Here is an 18510-nt window from a genome sequence, read left to right on the forward strand (position 1 = left end):
ACTTATTGAAAAAATTGAACAGATTCAACAACTAGTGGCCTGATTCCTATACTCAGAGTATTTTAGACAGTGCAACATCTCTGAACTATTAGCGAAACCAAACCTTGAAAAACTTTCACAACGAAGATTGGTCTCCAAACTCAAATTCATTAATTTCCTGTCCAGTGATCATTTCGAAATACTAAAGTCGCGTTATTTACGTCATTCGTTATTTACTTTAGTTGCGTCATCGTTTTCGACAAGTCTCTGTTGGACACATGTATACTTTTTTAGTGTTTTGCGTTCGCTCCATGTTCTGTTTCAGTGAAGTGTTTTCCTCATATTTATGACCTGTAACTGGAAAACACAATTCTGTTTTCGGATTTTCGGCAAAAGTATGGAACAGCCTTTCAAAGCCTCATGCCCTCTTTGAACCCTTCAAACATGTGAACTTCCCGACCTCATTGTGACCAAATACCATGCAAATTTGGTATTTTATTTTAATAAAATACCACATTTTATAAGCCATATTATTTTAATAAAAATGCTCATTGTTTATGAAAGCCTTCTGTAAAATTATTTGTGACAGAGCTGTAATAAATACAAAATTCTTCACTTTGGTGTTTCCAGTGTTATCATAAACAGTAGGAGAGACCTGATTATTGCTCATGATAAGTCTTCAACTACCAAGCATGAAATGTATTACTAATGTAAAGTGCTACTAGGAAGTACAGCTTGAAATTTCTTAAGATATTCAGTCATTCTGTGAACATACACATATATATGCCGTTTCTTACCTCTTAGAATTAAAGGAGCATGATAAGGAACAATAAATTTAGCTTTTCCATTGTCTGCACAAGTGCAACGATGGTGACTAGATGCTCGAAATGTTTTTTTAGGGGGTAACAGTGTCACGACAAGAAGACTCATGAAAACATCTAGAAACCAAACTACACCTGGCACAGCAAGCTTTCAATATACGCGGAGAAAGTGCATCGAAGGTTCAAAGTTTGTCTTACTGGCGTCGGTACACAACTTCAGAAGCCAAAAACCCGCATTTTTTTTGATGACTTTCACTGGAGTCACTGTTCAGACAAAAAAAAGTCTATTCTGGTAAAGAAGGAATCTTGAAACAGACAGTCTGTATATGCAAGGTTTAGCTTCACAGAAAGGCTAATGAGAAAAGAAGAAAAGAAGTGCTACTGTTTTTTGCATATACCATTGTTTTTTATACCAAACATTTCAGGATCTAAAACTTTATTTCCAATAAGCGAACATACACTTTGGCTAGTTTCAGCCTGGAATAATGTAATGTATCCATTCCACTTTTTTTGTCACTGCTCACTAGCAAATTGCATGGTTATTCATCTAGAACGATGCCAAGATTGGCTGTTTGTGAATAGTGAATGACAACGAATGGTGGTGAAAGAAAAGAACTTATAAGATATGCACCAGCCAGGCAAGCAGTCTCATCAAAGCGAAATAATGGGAGAAGTGACTGGTGTTGGTGACAGCAATAATGGTACAAAAAATCTAATGATGTCATACTGGATTTGAAGATGTGGCGTTGTCTTGTCGGTTTTCCTTGACATCTTTTTCTGTTGCGCTTACTCACTCGTTATGGTCATCATGACATAGTAGATCGCATATATCTGTGGCATCGGCGTGACTTATGTGAAGGTAACAGCATGACATATCACTTGGTCAAAGGGGGGCCAATCACGAAGGCACTGCAACATTTCGAGATGTGCACAAAGCTTGGGCGGGGTGGGAGGGGCAAGGCTCAGTACAACTGAGGAGAAAAAGAGGATGGCTCTCTTATTTGAGTTGTCCAAGGCGAGTACATATGGGGTGCTGTGAGTTTTTGTGGTCATTAAAACCATTAAGGACCGTCGCACTTCATGCAGTTACCAGTTGGAGTTTGGTGGTTCAAGTTTGAGCTTGCCAATTCGTTGAAACTCCGAAAGGCCACGGGACAAGAAAGATAACACATTGGTAAGTTGAGCTTCTGTGCTTTTATTCTGAATATATACAACAGTGTTCACCGAATGCTGCACCTTCGTACTGTTAACGGTCACTATCACACACAGCTGCTTACTCATTTGCTTGAGTGAATATTTTGCGGGGCCAGGTGATGAAACTGAGCTGAGTAAATGATATGCCCAGATCTTGCCCGTTCTTTCTGTATATGCTGATGTACAATTTTGCTCTCAGTAACATCGATACTACTGCTAGATAGTACTAATTATGAGGAAAATGAAACCGTGCCATAAACAGAGACACGATTGTACAGCATCATCGGCACATCGAAAAGCTCCCGCCAGAGATAAATGCGACAAAACAAAAACAGCAAGTTCAGACAAGAGCTCTTCACATCAATGATGGTGATACATAGGTTTTGGTTTGTTTTATTAGTAAGAAAGTTTTTAGAGTTTAATGCTGTAAGCTTGGCAAGATTTTATGCTAAAACGGCATTTTGAAACTGGTGTAAAAGACCTCTTTGTGTAATTTGGTGCAACTATTGTGCTGCTGGTAATGGTGCCCTTTAAAACGAGACAGTGGTTCGTTTTAGTAGAATGTGAGCAGCCGCCACGGAAACCTGGCTAACCCCTTAGTTTTCTACGCTGCGCAGGCTTGTTCTTACCTGGTGGCCTCCTGCGCGAACGCTTTGCTGGCCCTCTTCCCATCCCTGACAGTCCCGCTCTGCGAAAAGCCTGTGCAATGCGTACCTCTGGAAAGTGCGCGCACATGCATTTATGTCTTTTCTCGGATCACCCGTCTTCCTGGTATCAAATTGACAAGATCAATGTTGCAATCAAGTTCCACCCCCTATATATATGCCACACTGCATCACTGGACGATTAGTGGGCGTGTGAGCAGCCGCCACACAAGCATGGATATCAACTTGGTTTTCTAAGAACGCTCTGCAGGTGTGTAACTGCTTTTCCAGTTTTACTAGAAAGTCAGACAACCGATATTTGATAATGCTCCCATGCCCACAGGTCCTTCGTGAAACTTTGTGCAAATGCTTTGATTCTTCCTTTTTGCTTCTATGCTGTGGTGATATTGAATCTAACCCTGGTCCACCCAGCACTCCATCTACTCCCACAGAAAGTGAGTTCGAGCAGGCTCAGCTACTAAACAGAAAATGATTCCGAGCAGGCTCGAATAGCGACAATGATGCAGATGCTGAAAAGCACAAATGGCTGCATCAAAGAACTCTAAAATTAGTTTTCTACTGGTCAAGCAGCCGCTATGGCCGAAAGAAAGGCAATAAAATCTCACCAGGATACATTCGAAACCAAGCTTGTTGGCTGTCACACAGGTCCCGTTAATTAGGGAGGCGATCGCCGGGCTAATTCCAAGAGCCGAAGTATCGGCCCCCCGAACCGCACCACGAAAGCGTGGACAATTTAGAAGTGGTCCTTATTGGCGCGCCAGCAGACGCCGGCTGTGGCCCAAAGAACAAGTCAGAGCCGAGAGTTGATAAACAAACAAAATTATATTCTCAATAATGGCAGATCATAAAAACAATACACAAATATGTTCACTCCACAATCGCTGAGTACAATATGTCACCGATCAAACAACGTACTACACAGTACAATTAGCCACACTCGAACAACGGACACAGACAACAGTACACACTACATTGCAGTCGCATGCATTGAACAACCAAGACACTTAAAGACTAAAGAGATAGAAAACCTATTCAGTCCAAAGTCCTTGGAACAAAAGTCTGAATGATACTCTTCCGAGAATCACTCACTCAAAGTCCAGCGTTGTTGCCGTTCCGCTGCCCCGAAGTTTCTCTTCCAGGAAACCTCGCGTCTTCAATTGGCCACTCTCCAAGCTTCAAACTTCTTCGCCGGAAACACGTCGACTTCACACACGCAGCTGTTGCCACGCGTCTTCGCTCGATAGCGGTAAACTCACGCTCTTGCCTGTAGCTCTAGCCTTCACCCCTCAGGTGGAAATCCTCTTCTTCTCCTGATTTGTCGCTACGGACAAAACCTTCGCCGACTACACGGCGGAATCCCTACGCGCTCTGGCGCTAACTTCCGTCTTCTCCTTCCGAAGTTTCTTTTCCAGGAAACCTCACGTCTTCTCCTGCTTTGTCCCTACGGACAAAACCTTCGCCGACTACACGGCGGGATACCCTACTTCCGTCTTCTCCTGATCTCTCACCTCAGCTGCTCGATTAAATACCCTCCGCGCGAGATTCCAGAAAGTTCTCGTCATTTCGTCGGCGCCATATGCAGCGAAGGCTGGGGAGAGGGCGAGACGGTTGGGATGCCCTCCGCAGCAGATGACTCAACTCGGTATGACCACGCCCCTTTCCTTCTAAAAAATCGAGTGCTTGCTCGGCCGCCGTTGTGGGGTGAGGAGGTTCGTCGGCGAAGCCACGCTTCCGCGGGGAGAGGGAGCGTGCCCGGGGAGCTTGTTTTCTTTTTTTCTTTTTCTTTTATCATTGACCTCGCGGCGTCACTCCGGCGTTTCGTCGCGAGGAGTTGGCGGCGCGCTCTTTTTGAGCGCTCGTTCTGTGACACTGCCCCCCACTTTAGGAATATTATCTCATAATATTCAAAACCCCACAAACGAGCGCGAACAGTCACCACACACTCTCACAGACTGTAACACAATCCGTCGCTCATGACACTTCACATTCACAATAGATCACTCAACACAACTGTACATTGTATTTCAATTCCACAACACATGAAATATAGCCACAGGTACATGACTACAACACTTCATCACACATTCCAAACAATACAAATGTACAAAGTTTTCTCATTACAACAATTACTATACTCACATCATTACTATTCATCACATCACTGTAACAAACATTTTGACTCACTCGACATACAGTTGTGGCACAGGAAAACAATCACATTAACTTAACATATAGCACTGTCAAACACATTCCGAATCGACATCGAGACCTATCCTGTGCATTTCTAACGGCGCTTGCGCCCTTTCTTGCGGTGCTCGCTCGATCTCTTCTTATTGTTTTTGCTCGTTTTGTTCCGGCGAGCCCATTCCAACGACGGTATCTGAGGCGGCGTCTCTGCCATCGTTGTCACCTTCGACACTGCTAACCGGTCATGACGCTCAACCGATCCTGCCCGGTTATTCACCCTCTTGTTCACGTCCCGACATTTGGCCTGGCTGGCCAACTCCGTCTCCCTTACACTGTCGGTCGGTTGAGGTCGTGCCGGCGTAAGTCCAGTTGCTCGGCCCGTGAACTCATTCACCACGATCATCTTCTCATTCACTGTCTCTTGCGCCGCGGCTTCACCTTGGGCTCTAGTGAGATCCGTCATGGGCTGCTCCTCCACTGTTTCTCGCGGTCGCTGGGTTGGCGAGAGCTCTATCTTAGGGTCTTTTCCCAAACATTCCGGATCATTCGGTCCTCGCGCCCCGTCGATGTTTCCGATGACAAGGTCGTACAGGGGGGTCGTCATGCATAAAGCGGTAACCTTCCCGCTGAAGTACGGGGTTTCAACCTCAATAACTGCTTCGGGAAGCATCCGAACCGTACGGTCAATTAGGCAAACCGGTTTCGTTTTGCCGGTTAACTCCCTTTCCCGCACCAAATTTCTTCGCACTATAACAGTGGAGCTACCGGTATCTCTTAACACCGTAACCTTTTTGCCCGCAACTTTTCCAGACAGCGTTGGCATTCCCTTCGTAACACCGGTTGGCTGTTTTATCATTATAGCACCCACAATAGGAATTTTCTCCCCATTTTTAACCTCTACGAATCCATCGGTGACAGCATTATCATCGGATTTCGGTGCTGCTTGCACACAGGATACCTGGTGAGTTTGACTCACTCCGTTCCGACATGCGTCTGCTTTGTGCCCAGTCTGACCACACTTAAAACATTTTACTACCGTAGGGCTCGTAAAGTTAGTACGACAGTTGCTCGTGCGATGACCCACTCGGTTACACAGAAAACATCGCGGAACACTCTCCGGAGCACGCTTCTTTTGTTCGGGTGCCGAATTTTTCGAATCTTCGGGACACTCCTTCTTGACTTTGGCCAAATTAGTGCCACCTTGCGCTTCTAAGAATTGATCAGCTAACTCAAGCATGTCTTCAGGTGACTTAGCTCTCCTCTCTTTCAAGTACAGCGACAGGTTTGGGTGGCAACTAGTAAGAAATTGTTCTCTAATTAGAAGCTCTCTAAGCTCATCGTACTCCTGCGCTGTCCCTGAAAGTTCAATCCGTCTGTCGAAATAATGGCAAAGTCGGGCGGCATACTGCGTAGCCGTCTCACCATCAGCTGGCTTTCTTGTCCGAAATCTGTCCCAGAATCTTTCCACAGTAAATCTAAATCGCTTCAACAAAGCAGCTTTCACCTTGGCATAGTTGGCTGCATCGGTCGGCGTCAGCCTACCGTACACACTGAGCGCTTCACCACTCAAGCAAGTACTCAAAGCAGTTGCCCATTGATGTTCCGGCCAATTCTGGCTCCTTGCAATCGTCTCAAATCGGTGAAGGTACGCGTCAAGGTCGTCCTTCCTTTCATCAAACGCTACAAGCAGCTTGCTTGGGTTCAAGCGGAAACCCTGATCTTCCCGTTCGCTGCTTTAAACTCTAGCTTGGACGGGAGTTTCACTTCGCTGTTGCAAACAGAGGCGCTCGAGTTCCATTTCGTGCTGCCGCTGCCGTTCCCTTTCAGCAATCTCTGCCTCTCTTTCTTCTTTCGCCCTCTCAGCTGCCAGTCTTTCTCTCTCCATCTCCAACTTCAATTGTTGCTCTCTTTCTTCCTTCAGCTGTCGCTTCTTTGCCTCTCTTTCTTCTATCGCCCTTTCGGCTGCCAATTTTTCTTTCTCCAGCTCCAACTTCAATTGCTGCTCTCTTTCTTCCTTCAGCTGTCGCTCCTTTGCCTCTCTTTCTTCTCTCGCCCTTTCGGCTGCCAACTTTTCTCTCTCCAGCTCCAACTTCAATTGCTGCTCTCTTTCTTCTTTCACCCTTTCAGCTGCAGGCCTTTCTCTCGCCAACTCAGTTGCTTTTTCTTCCTTGGCTCTCTCAGCTGCCAACCTCTCTCTCTCCACCGCCTCTTTCTCCTTCTGGCTTACCCATTTCCGTAGTTCGGCGCCAGAAAGACTCATCTTCTCACCAAGAGCAACTAACTTTTCGAGATCCAAGGTGTCTCGCAAATAAAACCTTGCCACGTGTAAAAAGTATCTGCCTAAATCAGTCTATCAGAACACTCCCCTGCACTCGTTATCGAGAACACTGAACAACACACAAAATCGTTCCGATAGCAGTATCAACAACTCGAGGCTCTTTCTCACTACTTTGGACACACTGTGCACCAAAAGGTCCTGTCGCGGACGCCAGAATAATTGTCACACAGGTCCCGTTAATTAGGGAGGCGATCGCCGGGCTAATTCCAAGAGCCGAAGTGTCGGCCCCCCGAACTGCACCACGAAAGCGTGGACAATTTAGAAGTGGTCCTTATTGGCGCGCCAGCAGACCCCGGCTGTGGCCCAAAACACAAGTCAGAGCCGAGAGTTGATAAACAAACAAAATTATATTCTAAATAATGGCAGATCATAAAAACAATACACAAATATGTTCACTCCACAATAGCTGAGTACAATATTGCACCGATCAAACAACGTACTACACAGTACAATTAGCCACACTCGAACAACGGACACAGACAACAGTACACACTACAATGCAGTCGCATGCATTGAACAACCAAGACACTTAAAGACTAAAGAGATAGAAAACCTATTCAGTCCAAAGTCCTTGGAACAAAAGTCTGAATGATACTCTTCCGAGAATCACTCACTCAAAGTCCAGCGTTGTTGCCATTCTGCTGCCCCGAAGTTTCTCTTCCAGGAAACCTCGCGTCTTCAATTGGCCACTGCGGTTCCGCTGCCCCAAAGTTTCTCTTCCAGGAAACCTCGCGTCTTCAATTGGCCACTCTCCAAGCTTCAAACTTCTTCGCCGGAAACACGTCGGTTTCACACACGCAGCTGTTGCCACGCGTCTTCGCTCGATAGTGGTAAACTCACACTCTTGCCTGTAGCTCGAGCCTTCACCCCTCAGGTGGAAATCCTCTTCTTCTCCTGCTTTTTTGGCAGCAGTGGTTGCGGCTGTGTACAAGCATTGACCCTTGTGTTCGCTCCGTCCAGGTGGTGAATCTTATCTGCACGGCTTACTGGACAGCACTGCTTAGCTGCTCCTGCTGTATCCTCGGCACGTGCAGCTACGTCACTGAACTTCAGCCGCTACGTTCGCCATCTACCGGACAAGGAGCCCTACAAATAGACCATCGTTTGCCATTGCTTGTCATTTTGGCAGCAGTGGTTGCGGCTGTGTACAAGCATTGACCCTTGTGTTCGCTCCGTCCAGGTGGTGAATCTTATCTGCACGGCTTACTGGACAGCACTGCTTAGCTGCTCCTGCTGTATCCTCGGCACGTGCAGCTACGTCACTGAACTTCAGCCGCTACGTTCGCCATCTACCGGACAAGGAGCCCTACAAATAGACCATCGTTTGCCATTGCTTGTCATTTTGGCAGCAGTGGTTGCGGCTGTGTACAAGCATTGACCCTTGTGTTCGCTCCGTCCAGGTTCGTTGCTTCTCGGTGCACTCCTTTCTGTTTTGCCTTTTTTCTCGCTTCCACTGCTGCCTTCAATATATTTTATATAGTTTATTTTTTTATTTTGTGTCTTGTGTCTTGTGTGTTTGTGTCTTTATTTTGTGTCTTGTGTTCCGTATTTTGAGTATACTTTTCTTCATTACTTATCTTGAGAATGCCGACTTGCGCGGAACTAGCAAAGGAAATACAGACTCTTCGGCAGGAGGTCGCAGAGATGAAAACAAGCCTTGTGATGTTCAATGACCTCTGTGAACGTGTAAAGAATGACAATGAGGCACTAACTAAAGAAAACAAGGTCCTGAGGGATGAGAATAAGAAGCTCAGTAAACAAATGTGTGATCTCGAACAATACTCGCGACTTAATAATGTTGAACTGAAGGGAATCCCTGAGACAAAGGGCGAAGACTGCTTGGCAGTCGTCCAGGTTATCGGTGAGAAGATTGGTTGTCCAATTGCCGATACAGACATAGACGCCGCGCATCGGGTGCCCGCAAAGAATGGAAGCAACATTATTGCGCGATTCTGTTCGAGAAACAAGAAGGCTGAATTCGCTAAAAAGGCAAGAAAGGCACGCTTGTCTACCACAGATATAGAGTTTTCTCAGAGCACAGGCCCTAAACCTGTGTATGTGAATGACCATCTCACACCAGAACGAAAGCGCCTCTTTGCACAGGCACTTGCGCTTAAGAAGGCCAATCAGTGGAAGCATCTCTGGACTGACAATTGTACAATCAAAGCCAGAAAGGCGGATGACAGTCGCGTGTTTCGAATTGCATGCGCAGAAGATCTCCGAGTATTCTCCTAGTTATCCTATCAGTCCCCATTTTAAACTGACCTTAGATCAACATGGCTGCGTTCTCGTGCCAGCAAACATCAGAATTTCTACTCGAGAAGTCACCATCCCTATCACTACTTCACTTAAACATTCGCAGTCTTAGAAAGCACCAGGATGACCTTGTTGCGTTGATTTCCTTGCTTAAACATTCATTCTCTGTCATATGTTTATCTGAAACTTGGTTGTCTGGTAATGAGGATAACTTGTACGGATTGCCAGGTTATTATTCCGAATACTGTAATCGGGAGCTCTGTCGTGGTGGCGGTAGTGCCATACTTGTCAACTCATCCTTAACCTACACACGCCGTAGTGACATAATCTTTAATAATATTTTATGTGAATCTGTTTGGCTTGAATTCAACCATAGTGTTATACCATTGAATAGCCGTAGTACTATTATAGCTTCCATTTATCGGTCACCTTCATCGTCGTATTCCGATTTTTGTAATCAGTTAAGCATCATTCTTAATAACCTAGTGAGGGAAAATAAAAACGTTGTCTTATGTGGTGATTTTAATATAAACATTATTGATCCTGATAGTGCATCGTGCTTAGAATATATGAACTGTTTATACTGCTATGGCTTTACGTCGCATATCTCAGCACCAACTAGAAACGATTTACTAGGTTCGAATACCCTAATAGATCATATTATCTCCAACATTTCCACTGAACACGTAGCAGGTGTAATAGATCATAGCATTACAGACCATAATCCCGTATTTTTCATTCTGGGCTCCGAAAATACCAAGGCCAGTAACATCTCTACGAAACGCCGATTCGACGCGGACAAGTTTGTGCAAATAATTAGCACAGTAGACTGGACATCGGTGACTAATCTAGACTGCGCAGAAAAGGCTTTTGAGTCTTTCTCAGAAGTAATAGCTTCAGGTATAGATGCATCCACCACTTCCACTACTGTCACGAAGTGGTATCGTTCCCCTAGAAATCCATGGATAAGCAACTCGTTGTTGAAGTCCATTAATAAAAAGAATAACCTTCATAAGAAACTAAAGTCGCAGCCTTATAATCTCGCATTAAAATGCCGCTTTCACAAATACTCAGCAACATTATCTTCCTTACTTAGGTGTGCTAAGCGCAATTACTACCGGAATCTCATTGTAAAAAACACGGGTAACACGAGACGCTGCTGGGAAATTATTAAAGATTTCTTGAACATGAAAAAATGCTCAGATCCCACAATAAAAATAAAGCAAGGCGACGAAATGTATACCGACCCTGTAAGAGTGGCCGCCACGTTCAGTGAGCATTTCTGCGCATCTGCGGATACGCAGCAATCACCAGGTCATTTACGCAATATACCACGGTGTACTCATTCTTTTTATCTTCATTCCACGTCTGCAGATGAAGTCCTTCAGGTCATCACATCACTAAAGACCACAAGTGCTGGTTTAGATAATATTGATCCTTTTAAAGTAAAGCTAGTTTCAAACTTAATATCCCCACCTTTGGCAGTAATTATTAACAAGCTGTTTTCAGCGGGTGTGTTTCCGAGCTACCTTAAGGCTGGTAAAATAGTTCCAGTTTTTAAGAAGGGTGATAAGACTTTTGTACAGAATTATAGGCCAATCTGTATCCTGCCTTTCTTCGGTAAGGTAATTGAAAAGTTATTCCACATTAGATTAATGCGTTATCTGAAAAAATTTAATCTTTTATCTCCACAACAATTCGGATTCCGTCATGGATATTCAACTGAGCTGGCACTAATTACCCTAACGGAGGAAATTAAACAAGCTATTGATAGAGGGTTACTTGTGGGATCTGTGTTTATCGATTTGACGAAGGCTTTTGACACTATAAATCATCACGTTCTACTTGCTAAACTCGAATCATTTGGTATGTCTGGTCCGCCACTAAGTTTTATTAAGAGCTACCTCAGTAACCGGTCTCAAATGGTTCATGTTAATGGCCATCTTTCAACGCCCAAGTTAATTAACGTCGGTGTTCCACAGGGATCAATTTTAGGCCCACTTTTATTTTTGATGTTTATTAATGATCTACCTACAATTCTTACAAGGACCAAGTGCATACTTTACGCTGACGACACAACCATCTTTCAGTCATCTAAATCAGTTTCTTCACACCAGTCTGACCTCAACACAGATTTACATAACATAACTTTATGGTGCCAGGCCAATTATCTTCAGATCAATGCTACTAAAACCGTGTTTATGTTGTTCCATTCCCCGCGCATTTCACTTGACATACAACCTTCCCTTCACATTGGTAATACCGTCATAAACGTTTCCAGTGAAGCGCGGTTTCTTGGCGTCATCTTAGATAGCGAACTAAAATTTCATAAACATGCAGCATCACTCGCTAAAAAGATTGCATTTGGTATTCACGTTATCATCAAGACACGAACTTATTTTCCGCCTCACATCATACGTACTTTGTATTTTGCTTATATTCATAGCCATATTTCGTATTGCGTATCATCTTGGGCCAACACATATTTCACGCACATCGAACGTTTGCAGCGACTTCAGAATCAAGCAGTTAGATTAATGACTTTCAGCCCATTTTACTTCTCCTGCAGCTCGTTGTTTTCTCAGCTTAACATACTCCCATTGAGACAATTATTTTGTCATAGAATGTCCGTTGTCGCCTTTAGACTCATCACGCATGACATTTTTATTGCATACATTGATCATCGTCACTTAACTAATGGTAACATCACCAGGTTTTCTCAGTGCTATAATCTTCTTTTGCCGGCCGTAAGGACAAACTACGGCAGGTTCTCAACCTTATTTACTAGCATAGCCATTTGGAATTCATTGCCTTTCGAATTGAAATCATCGCATAACATCCATATTTTCACTTCGCGTAGTAAGAAATATTACGTTCAGGAATTAATCAACTCATCCGATTTGTGTAATTAACTGTTAATAGCTTTCCACAGTTCTGTGCTTTTTTACTACTTCAATTTGCCATTGTATAATTGATAACACTGATAATGAAACGTGTTACATTTGTCACGTAGAGTTCATTAATATTGTTTTTTGTCTTAACTTGCTTTTGATTGTTTCCTTGTTATTTTTCAATAGTGAGTATTACCATTATGTTGTGTATTGATCGTGTTTTTATTGTTAATCAAGATTATTCATTATTACTCACAAGACCATATACTATTGCTGTATTTTTTTGTAATTACCCCATCCATGTAGCCATAGGAGGTCCCCCTGTCAGTTTCTCTGAAACTTTGGGACCTCCTGCTGTAATAACGCTAACCATGTAACTCAACTGAACTATTTAATAAACTTGACTTGACTTGACTTGACTTTGTCGCTACGGACAAAACCTTCGCCGACTACACGGCGGAATCCCTACGCACCCTGGCGCTAACTTCCGTCTTCTCCTGCTTTGTCCCTACGGACAAAACTTTCGCCGACTACATGGCGGAATCTCTACGCGCTCTGGCGCTAATTTCCGTCTTCTCCTTCAGAAGTTTCTCTTCCAGGAAACCTCACGTCTTCTCCTGCTTTGTCCCTACGGACAAAACCTTCGCCGACTACACGGCGGGATACCCTACTTCCATCTTCTCCTGATCTCTCACCTCGGCTGCTCGAATAAATACCCTCCGCGCGAGATTCCAGAAAGTTCTCGTCATTTCGTCGGCGCGATACGCAGCGAAGGCTGGGGAGAGGGCGAGACGGTTGGGATGCCCTCCGCGGCAGATGACTCAACTCGGTATGATTAGGCCCCTTTCCTTCTAGAAAAATCGAGTGCTTGCTCGGCCGCCGTTGTGGGGTGAGGAGGTTCGTCGGCGAAGCCACGCTTCCGCGGGGAGAGGGAGCGTGCCCGGGGAGCTTGTTTTCTTTTTTTCTTTTTCTTTTATCGTTGACCTCGCGGCGTCACTCCGGCGTTTCGTCGCGAGGAGTTGGCGGCGCACTCTTTTTGAGCGTTCGTTCTGTGACGTTGGCATGCTTGCTCACATTGAGACTCTCGAGCATAAAAGTAACGAACCTAGCTCCCTCAGTGGGGACTTCGCTGTGATGCAAGAAGCCTCAGTACGGTTGACGTCTGAGCAAGTTTTGATCCAAAATCGCTTGGACGACCTAGAGGATAGGTCAAGGCGTGACGTGATTATACACGGTATCCCCGATGCACGTGAAACTTGGCAACAGATGGTGCAGAAAGCGCTTGACATATCCTGTGTGCTGGGTAGACGAGTCTTGGAATCTGAGATTAAACTTGCACATCCTTTGGGGCATTTCACACCGGCAAAGAGTCAGCCTGTTATTATAAAATTTTTTTGTTTTAAAGCCAAAGGAAACATTCTGGCATCACGGTCAAAAATCAAAGAGATGAAGATGTCTGTTGCTGACGACTTCTCTGACGCCACACGCCTTACGAGAAAAAGACTTGTTGAATTCGCCAAAGGCTTATCTGGTTCACCGAAGGTTCAGTTGCGGTACAACTAGCTCATTGTTAACAGTAGGTACTAAAAGTATGACGGTATCAGAATTACCCAGCTCCACTCATCTACTTCTATCAAGCCATCTGCAAGTTCACTTTCATCTACCGCACTGCATTCGAGTGATGAAACACTAGCATAGGTACATGCGAGGGGATGCGGTGATTTCTTAGCATCATCTAGTGTGTCTATACTACTGGCATATGTCAGAAGTGTAGTTTACAAGCGTGATTCACTTGATTCAATAATTGATACGTGCAATTCAGGCATAATCGCTCTAACTGAAACCTGGCTTCACTCAGGCATTGCTGACAACAAAATATTTCAAGACGCGCACAGCTTTTCCATTTATTGCTGCGATCGAGAATCGCAAGTTGGAGGAGGTGTCATGATGGCTGTGTCACGAAATATGACGTCTAATTATCCCCTAGTTAAATCAGTGCTTGAGATGGAATGGGCACATGCCTACTTATGCCACAAAATCTTTGTATTTCGGGCCTACTATCGTCGTCCCAACTCCGCGAGCTTTGTTGCTGATTTACATGACACCATTTATACCATCACTTCACGTTATCCTAACGCTCCCATTTTTCTGCTGGGAGACTTCAACTTTTTCAACATTTCCTGGTGGTCTGACCATCCGGTATCAAAACCATTTTCTTTGGAAAGCTTCATTGATTTGATTGATATGTGGGGTTTAACGTCCCAAAACCACTATATGATTATGAGAGACGCCGTAGTGGAGTGCTCCGGAAATTTCGACCACCTGGGGTTCTTTAACGTGCACCCACATCTGAGCACACGGGCCTATAACATTTCCGCCTCCATCGGAACTGCAGCCGCCGCAGCCGGGATTTGTTCGGAAAGCTTCAGTTTCATTAACCTCTGCTCAGTATTTTCTCTCCACCAGATCGCTTCACAGCCTACTAGGCTAGCAAGCAATCTAGAGACACACTGGACCTAGTGTTAACAAACTGTCCCGATATAGTTTCGGATTTATCACACTTACCTGGTCTGAGTGACCAGTGAACCCTATCTTTTGAATTGAAGTATTTCAATTTTCCAAAGCGCAAAGCAAAAAAAATGCTCCGTAATTTCAACAAAGACAACTTTGAGGCTATTCATAATAAGCTTTCTAGCTTCGCGGAAGTGTTCTTGAAAGGTTTTGAAAATCAGAGCACAGTATATAGCTGGAATATGTTTGCATCAGAAGTCCACGAATTAATTGACAGATATGTTTTTATGCGTAATATTTCCTCCCATTCCAAAGCACCCTGGTACACCTCACACATACGACTATGTAACTGAAAAAAAAACTATGCTTCCATTCGGCCAAACACTCTCTCTCTGAAATGCAATGGGATGCGTACAAGAAGGCGAACAATGCATGCGTTTCTGCGCTTAAAACAGTCGACAATAATTTTCTGCAAATAACCTTGCCTACTATGCCCAGTAATGACCCAAAAAGTTCTGGCGGACCATCAACCCGGATCGAGATAGTGAAATTGTGTTGTTAGATCCTTCTGGTGTAACAATTTCGCTCACCGACTGTCCTACAGTCTTGAACGAATTATTTTGTCGTAACTTTGTTACGTCATCGTGTGCGACCTTTCCCAATTCACAGTGCTTTAACCTTATAACTATGCACCCAATTATCATTCAACCTCTTGGTATAGAAAAAATTATCAAATCCCTGAAAGTGTCTTCAAACCCAGGAATAGATTTTATGAATGCTAAGTTTTTAAATAGTACCAAGCTATATTAGAGCTTTAATCTGTCCAAAATATTCCAACAATCCATCGACGAGTCCACCCTACCACCCGATTGGAAATTGGAAAGGTGGTTCCGGTGCATAAATCTGGAAGTAAAAGCTCTCCCTTTACCTACCGACCAATTTCACTATCCAGTGCCTCGTGTAAAATTCTTGAACGTGTCATTTTCACTAACATTGTAAAGTTCCTAGATGCGAACTCATTTTTTTTCAAATGCTGAACATGGCTTTCGCAAATCTTTCTCCTGTGAAACACAGCTGGCTTTATTTACCCACAAATTACACACCATCCTTGATCATCGTTCAACTGCTGATTGTATCTTTTCGAATTTGTAAACTCCTTTGAAAAAGTTTGCCATAATTTACTTCTCATAAAATTAAGCCATTCAAACAATGATTATAAGCTACTTTCTTGAATTGAACACTTTCTAAACGGTCGCTCACAATATGTGTTTACACTTTTCCCAACTGCGTCCCGTTCATTCTAGCGTACCCTAAGGTTCGGTACTCGGTCCCAACCTTTTTCTTATTGTCACGGGGTCGTGATGTGGACGAATGGAGCACACTGCGAGTTGAATAATAATGTTTATTTGGGCGAACCTGTGCCCAGTAAACGAAAAGTCGGACAACAGTAGCAGTCTTGGATTGATAGCGGCGAACAGAGCGTCGGCCTTCGATCAACTCCCAAGCGGCGAAGTTCGTCAGCATTTATACTCTTGCCATCGAATGTTCTAGCGTTATCGCTGGCGGTGACGAGTGTTCCAGAATAATCTGTACAGTTCACGGAGTGGGTGTGATCTTATCGAAATGATCTACTATAGTCCCGAAGCTTCTCGAAAACCGCAGGCGCGGTTTGCGCTGAGAATTGTGTAGTGTATTGGGGCAATAACAAAGCTTGAGGAATGGAACGTAGCATTGCCCCCCTCTGAAAAAGGCATTGATTTGATTGATATGTGAGGTTTAACGTCCCAAAACCACTATATGATTATGAGAGACGCTGTAGTGGAGGGCTCCGGAGATTTAGACCACCTGGGGTTCTTTAACGTGCACCCAAATCTGAGCACACGGGCCTACAACATTTCCGCCTCCATCGGAAATGCAGCCGCCGCAGCCGGGATTTGAACCCGCGACCGGCGGGTCAGCAGCCGAGTACCTTAGCCACTAGACCACGACGGCGGGGCTGCGGAAGCGATGCGGAAGGTGGAATAGTGCAGACGCGGTACAACTAGCCGGAAGCGAAGCGGACCTTTCGCAGTTGCAGCACCCTCTGGTCGTTTTCATCATCGGTAAACAAAAAAAAAAAACATTTTTTTCACGTATACAAAGCAAAACAATTGCGTATAAATTATCTTTTCATGAAGTATTTAGAAATACACTTTCAATGTATTAACCGTCTATTTTTTTTGACAAAGAAGCAAGCTCTGTCTTGATAGTAGCCGCTCAAAAGCCAGCAAGGTTCCGTTCCAGATCCATTGCAAGCATTCACTGTGTGTTGTTCGCGCTTTTGACGCGTGTGTGGTGGCGGCGTTTTTATTTTTCACCGTTGAAACTGTGTTTTCGCGGCTTGCGCTGGGCAGGTGACGGCGAAGCTGCAGCACTCGCGGAAAGGGTGCCATCTCCGGAGGCAGCCATCTTGAAATGAGCCAAGTTGCTGCACGCACGAAAAAGGGCGCGCGCGTTGTCCCCCTTCCGCTTGCAAAAACGGCAGCGACGCACCGCGCTCCGCTTAGGCTGCTCGAAGCGGACCGTATTCCCCGCTCCGGTAACCCGCTTAAGGCCTTGGCGGAGGGCGCATGCGCACTCGCGTTCCCGCTCCGCTTAGCTGCTAAGCGGAGCGTAAAAACACAGGGATGGGTCCGGTGGTCCCAGCGCTGTGTTGGGTTCGGCCGCTGCGTTCGCATTTCGAGGGAGGCGAAATGGTACAGTCCCGTGTATACTGTGCAATGACCGTGCGCACAGGTCAAAAAACAGCAGATGGTCAAATTTTATGGATCCTTTTTGCAATGGCGTACCTCGTAAAAATAATCGTGGCTTTGAGACGGAAAAGCCCAAATGTTATTTTTATTATTAGTTTTCCTTTTGTTTTGTTTGCTTGATGGAACGTCTTAAAATGGATTATCATGCTGTTCGTCTTTGTCGAATAGCGCAGTTTGAACTGTTAACTGCTGCACTCACATCGCAGTGCAGGCAACGAACAATCAGCGACGCCCGAGGTCGTTCACCATCTGCTTCCAAATAACAATTAAGGTGGTAGGCCACCTTCAAAAGTCTTTTTTTTTGCAAAATAAATTTTTCGAGTTTTGCTTTTCTTGCACGCCCAAACATTCACATATATGTTGCAACAAAAATTATCCTTCTAGCGTCATTAGTTTGCGAGTTACAGGAAGTTTTCTAAATGCCTTTTCTATAAGGCAGCGTGTCCTGCGCCGCGCGGCGCAGCAGCAAGCCCCACACAGAAGTGGCTCCTGCGCCGCACAGAAGTGACGTCACTTTATAAATTATTACTTAAAGCTAGTTAAACGTGTAAATTATTCGTGTGTAATGCGTTAAACCTACAAAAAGTTTACTAAGCCGGTGTTTAACAAGTCAGTTAGCCTAGGTTTGTTATTTAAATACATATTAAAAGTATTTTAAATACAGGGGGCGCCATGGGCGCTGCGGCTGCGAAAGGTAAACATTGCGAAATGGTAGCCGCCTGCAATGTGTTAGGTGGTGAAAACTCCGATGAAGTCGTGGCCATGGCCTAGGCCACTCCTAAGGTGGACTGGAGTGTCGTCGCTGCTTCATGTGATTGCTGGATGCTTAGTTGAACCTGGTGGTTGGAGCTAGCGCGGCCGTCCACCGCGCCACAG

This window comes from Rhipicephalus microplus, chromosome X (assembly GCF_043290135.1).
Source record: "Rhipicephalus microplus isolate Deutch F79 chromosome X, USDA_Rmic, whole genome shotgun sequence".
In the NCBI taxonomy this organism is placed as follows: Eukaryota; Metazoa; Arthropoda; class Arachnida; order Ixodida; family Ixodidae; genus Rhipicephalus; species Rhipicephalus microplus.